Raw genomic sequence first — 6,704 nt, forward strand, 5'->3', positions numbered from 1 at the left:
AGCAAATAGGACTTAAAATACTTATTCAGGAAGATCAAGGACCACAGCTTTCAGTATGGGTTGCACCTCAATGTAAAGAAAACAAAAATTGTTACCACAGTAACAATAAATAATATAACAATAAATGGAGAAAGGTTTGAAATTTTCAAAGACTTGTGTTTGCATGGATCCACTAGCAACACTCATGGAAACAGTAGTCAAGAAATCAAACAACATATTGCTTTTGGCAAATTTGCTGCATAAGACACCTTGAAGGTGTTATAAAGGAAAGATGCCAGTTTGAGGTCTAATGTGTGCCTGACTCCGGTTATGGTATTTTCAATAGCCTTTTATACATATGACTCCTGGTGTTGCACTATAAGATCAGTACTGGGCTTTGAACAACAAGGTCAGCAATTCAAACCCACCAGCTACTCCTTGAAAACCCAAAATATGGAAAATGCTATGAGTCAGAACTGACTCCATGTCACTTACCAACAACAAGAACATATGCATGTGATTTGGACAATGAACAAGGACCTGATTGGTGCATCTTTCAACAGTAGGTCAGATAATGTACTACTGCTATTCATAACTTTTTTTTGACTACTCCCTTACATGAGGACTTCCTTTTCCTTCTTCCTAGTCTGTTGTTAGTAAGGAAGATTTGCTGGAATCTATATAACTTGATAGTATTTGAAACAGTGCTGGCATAGTTTTCAGTATCACGATGACATGCAAGTTAGGCCAAACTGACAAGAGAGTGGGGAATCTTACGCATAGAATACTTCAATATTGGTATCCTAGACCTTTACTGCCTACTTCAGTTCTTTCACCTTGAGAAACGCCTTCCATTATGTTCTTCCATTATGGTTTCCTAAGTCCAGGTCTTTGTTCATTTCACTTTAAGCCAGATTTAAGGGATGTTGTTGTTAAGTGTCCTTGTGTTGGTTCCTACTCATAGCAAGTCTATATAGGGTTCCCAACGCTCTAAATTTTTATAGGATCTGAAAGTCTCAACTATCTCTCATGGAGAGGCTTAAACCTCAGTCCAGTGCATGTCTTATAGAGTCACTGCACTCCTGAATTAATGGATAGAGAAATAGAAATAATGAAAAACCTAACAAATAACAACAACAACAAAAACAAAGACATTGCCAGGAGTGTGAATACATACTGGGCTTGGAGAATAGGAGGAAGAGTTGTAATCGATTTAATAGGCACTCTGATTTTTATTTTCAGGGGTATGTTCAGACTTATATTTCTAGAATATAAGTGTCTGCACTATTTAAGTGTTTTAATGGTCTATTATTATACCAGAATATTTTCTGTACTCCTTATCAAGACATACAGACCATACCATTTATGATGTGGCTCCTGTCTTGCTTAATCTCATCTTCTATTATAGTCAGCCTTGCTTAGTACCTTCCTATCATGCTGGATTTTCTCTATTCCTCTAACCCTCTGCAATAATCTTTTTTTGGGGAATTTTCACTATTTTTCTTTATGATATTTTTATTTCCCAGTGGGGGCTCCTTTCCATAGTAATACAGCAGTGTGTGTGCCTAGCTAAGTTATAATCATAGCCTTCTCCTACTTTTTGATCCACTGAGTTAATGGAGTATAAAGTGATGATAGCACACAGAAAACCAGTAATAAGACACAAAACATTGTGCTGATTATTTTTTGTGTTAGGATATCATTAAATTGTTGTTTTTAAGTGCCATTGAGTTGGTTCCAATTCACAGTAACACTGTATAGGGTTTCTGGGCCTTTTAATTCTTTGCAGGAGCAGAAAGCCTCACCTTTCTTCCACAGAGTGGCTGATGGGCTCAAGTCAATGACTTTGTAGTTTGCACCAGCACATTTTCTCCTAAAAATTAATATGTAAGTGGCTGAATGCATAAAATTTGCTGCGACAGGGAACTCCAGTGAGTTTTGGAGAGGAAGTCTATCTTACCTGATCTCAGTATACAAGGGTAAATATAAGTACTAAAATCATTGCAAATTTGTTAGCTACTATTTTAGTCATCTAGTACTGCTATAACAGAAATCTCAACAAATCTTATGGTGTCTGGAACAAACATGAATTTATTCTCTCACTGTTTAGGAGACAAGTCTCATTTTAGAGTACTGTTTCTAGGGGAATATTTTCTTTCTTTCTTGGCTCTGGAGAAAGGTCTTTGTCTCCTTTCAGCTTTTGTATACTCAGATTTCCTGGAAGATCTCCAGGCATCTTGAGATCAATTAATCTTCTGGATCTAGTGCCTTCACAGCTCAGGGACCCCAGGTCCTAAGGAAATGCTCCATTTCTGACACTTATTTATTGGTGGTATTAGATCCCTCTTCTCTTCTAACAGCTCTCTCCTTTTATCTATTGTAAGATAAAAGCTATTGCAAGACTTACCCCTGAGAATCTCTCTTACACTGCATCAAGGTCATGAAAGAAATAAGTGTGTGTATTACACCTTTGCACTGGTTTAGCAAAATACTTCACTCCATTCATAACATCACAGTCAATGTACTTTTAGGAGTTAGACCTTCCACATTCATATTTCTGTACCTTCAAACTTGGGGTCATCTAATGGCAGTGTATCTGACTGCTCTTTAACATGATTCTAAGGGCAGTGTTCTTGAGCTCTTTAGCATGATTCCATATTCAATATTCTCATGCTACCTGACAGTGTTTCATTGCTTTTCATAAGGTTTTCAGGGGCTAATTATTCAGAAGTAGTCCGTATCTCCTTCTTCCTTGTCTGTCTTTGTTTGGAAGCTTAGCTGAAGTCTGTCCACTGTGGGTTACTTGACTGATATTTAAAATATCAGTTTCATAGCTTCCAGCATCACAGTGACACGGAAGCCACCCCAGCACTTCAAAATGACAGATGAATGATGGATTCAATCCATAATGTTGTTGTTAAGTGCCGTCGATTCAGTTCTGACCCATAGCGACCCTGTACAGGGTTTCCGAGGGTGTAAATCTTTATGGGAGTAGAAAGCCTCATCTTTCTCTCACGGAGCAGCTGGTAGTTTTGAACCACTTACCTTAACGTTTGCCTCCTGATTTGTAACCACTATGCCACCCATAATAAATGGTTATAAATCGAAGACAAATTATGCATGTTTCATTTTTCTTTACTAGACCTAGAGGAGGTGAGAGTAGCTTTTTATTGTGTAGTGAATTATCTAATGTCTCTTTTAGTTATAATACACAATGTCTACCAAACAACATTCTTGCCTTGCAGAGTCTGGATAAGAAAAGGTGTGAGAATGTACAGATAAGATAACCGAATTCAGCTCTGGATGCTAGCAGAGTTCATTGTAATTATAAAAGCACAAAACTCTAGTATGAGTATAAATAGTATGAGTATACAATATACCATTTCAGAAAGAGGATGGAGTTCTAACTACTATCAAAGAGGAACTAGAAGTGGAGTGTGTCCTTTAGACACATTAGATCCCCACACATTACAACTCTTCAACCCAGGGACAGGAGACTGTGACACCACAAGAGAGGCAGTGGAGCAGTCGCAGTAGATCCGGGCACAAGACAGAGCAGTGGAATGACTAGCCCAAGGAGCAAGTAAAGCTGAATGTCTTTGAGCAGGAAGCTTGCTTGTAGAGTGAGGTACTTCCAGGAAGTTAAGTGGGGCACTATGTTTGCTAGAGGCCAGTGTCTAGCTGAGGCTCATGCTGGAGTGGTATGCCCCCTGGGCATTTATTAGCTGCTTACTGAAACAACTATGCCCTGAACCTTTCTGACCATGAATTGTAACCTGTTAATATCCCCAATAAACCCCAAAACTCTAAGTATGGTGTTTGAATTCTGTGTATGTTTGCTGTCATATATTTTTGCACTATTTGACACTAAAACTATGAAATACGCTTTATTATAATCAGTCCCTCCCCGCCCCAAGATGGTTTTTGCTTTACTTGGCCAATTCCTCAGTAGAGTTAGCATCTATTGCATTATTATCTGTTACCTGATATACCTCTTTTCTTCTTTTCCAAGTCTAACATGTTTGGGAAACTGCTTTATCTCTATCATGATGATACTTGTACTCTTCATCAAAAAATTTGTACCAGAGACTTTTAAACCCTAAATATACTCGAATAGAAGGAATAGTTGGAACGTCCAGCTAGGGACATTTTTTTCTATTGGTGATTAGAACTAACAAAAGGATATGAATATTCTATCTATGAGACAATCAGAAAGAAATATATTTTTTTAACCTCAATTGTGACAACTGGAGCAGAACAGATGAAGATATCTGTTTTCCTGACAAATCAACATGATCTATAATTGAATCAATAACATAATTACTGGAATGTAATGTATGTGTCCAGGATATCTTCTGACCCACAATAAAAGTTTTAATTTAGTCTATAACTCTTTAGAATAAAGCTAGACATAAGGTTTGTTGGACACATAAAATCATTGTGCTTGGAATAGAAAGTAAACTTATATATCAGTCCATTTAATTTGAGCCTGAGATGTATGCATTTTAACGTACTTATCATAGTTTCTCAACTGTTGAACATTGACTAAATATAACTTAGTTAAAAGAGATAGGTACCTATATAGTTAGAGAGTAAAGCTTAAAATTTTTCAATTTTTTTTTTATAAACTGTATCATTAACATAAAAATTTGATTTCCTCTGTAATATTTAAACTTTAGTAAGATATTTAAAAATGAATACATATAATTTGCAGTAAGGAAAATCTACTCCATCTGCCCTACTATCCTAATATTATTGTTGGTGCTGTTGTTAAGTGCCATTGAATCGATACCAACTCATAGTGACCCTGTGCACAACAGAATGAAACACTGCCCGGTCCTGGGCCAACCTCACAATTGCTGCCACGTTTGATCCCATTGATGCTGCCACGTTACTTCTAATATTACCTCTTCAGAATTATTTTTGCTCTTCAAACTCAAAGAACTGTTAAAAGTAACATGATTTTAGTTCCTTGAGAATACTCAAACAGTCATTTTAACATGGTGTAAAATCTTGGTGCGGCACTATAGTGTACATAAAGAAGTATTGTTACTGGGGTTCCATTTAATTCATTCATGGGATTGTTCCAAACAAAATGTGTTGAAACATGTCTCTGCAATTAAAGGATGACTGTAGATAAGTTCTCTCTCAGCAACCCTGAATATGCTCGATGTCTTCTAATCCTGGAAGCTAAGCCTATTTAATACATGGATGGGAGGCCACCTGGGAATACTAGATGTTGCAGGCATTTTTTGGAGTCCTGGTGTGATGCTGTGGGTTAATGCACTGGACTGTAAGGTTGGTTTGAACTGCAAGGTCGGTGGTTCAAGCTCACAAGTCACTCCTCAGAAATGCCATATAGGGTCTCAATGAGTCAGAACAAACTTGGCAACGACAAAGAAGATTCAACCAAATTTTAATTCCCAAGGAGATCTAATGGGCCAGGTAAACTCAATATGGAGACGTCATATCAGAAGTTTATGGTGACTGTGTTCTGAGACTCCAAAATATCATCTTAATAGATGTATTCCAAAGACACACACAAAAAAATCACTGGATCTTATTAGAAACTTTCAGATAACTGAAAACTGCATTGTGAGAAAAAGGCATGGAAATTGTACCAAGGACTTTTTCTCCCCTATTATGACAATGTATCTGCTCATTGTTGGAGGGCAACAAGGGCTGTGCAATCAGAATTATGTTGAAAAACCTTACTTCATTTGCCATACAACGCTCATATTACCTCTTCAGAATTCTTTTTGTTCCCCAAACTCAAAGAACTTTTAAAAGTAACATGATTTGAGACCATCCTTTGAGAATGCCAAAACTGTCATTTTAACATGGAATAAAATCCAGGTGTGACACTGTAGGATAAACACTAGACTGCTAACCTCAGTTTATCTTTTTGTCTAACTGCAGTGACTTGTATGTTGCTGTGATGCTGGAAGTTATACCATCAATATTTTAAATGCCAGCAAGTTCACCCATGGTGGACTGGTTTCAGCTGAACTTCTAGACTAGGAAGAAGGAGAGACAGACTAATTCCAAACGTTTAATCACTGAAAATCTTATGAATAGCTGTGAAACACTGCCAGATAGCGTCAGAACATTGAATATTGAGGCATGATGAATAGCACCATAATACTGTCAGATGCAGCAGTGGACTCGAGCATAGCAAGGAATATGAGGTTGCCACAGGACCACACCAGTCAGTGTATAATGTCGCTATGAGTCAGAACCAACTTGACTGCACCTAACAACATGTTAACCTCAAGGTCAGTTAGCAAACTCTCCAGCGGCTTTTCATAAATCCTATACAAAGTCACTATACATCGGAACCCACTCTACCACAATTAACAATAACCACAACAAATTGAAGCACACAGAATTCCTTGTGAAAGGGTTTTGTTGTTGTAAGATGCTGTCCATTTTGCTCTGACTCATACTGATTGCATGTATAACAGAACAGTATACTTCCTGGTCATGCACCATACTCATATTTTGTTATGTTTGAGCCTATCATTACAGGAACTTTGTCAATGCATCTCATTGGGGATCTCTTCCTCTTTTTTATTGATCCTCTACTATACTATGGCTTGGATCAGGCACACCTTAGTCCTCAAGCTGACATCTCTGCTCTTCAATACTTTAAAAAGTATTTTTAAAAAGCTATGGTATTTTCAATAACCTCATATGGATGCGAAAGCTGGACAGTGAATAAGGAA

The sequence above is a fragment of the Chrysochloris asiatica genome, unplaced genomic scaffold, assembly GCF_000296735.1.
Source record: "Chrysochloris asiatica unplaced genomic scaffold, ChrAsi1.0 scaffold00396, whole genome shotgun sequence".
NCBI classification, from domain to species: domain Eukaryota; kingdom Metazoa; phylum Chordata; class Mammalia; order Afrosoricida; family Chrysochloridae; genus Chrysochloris; species Chrysochloris asiatica.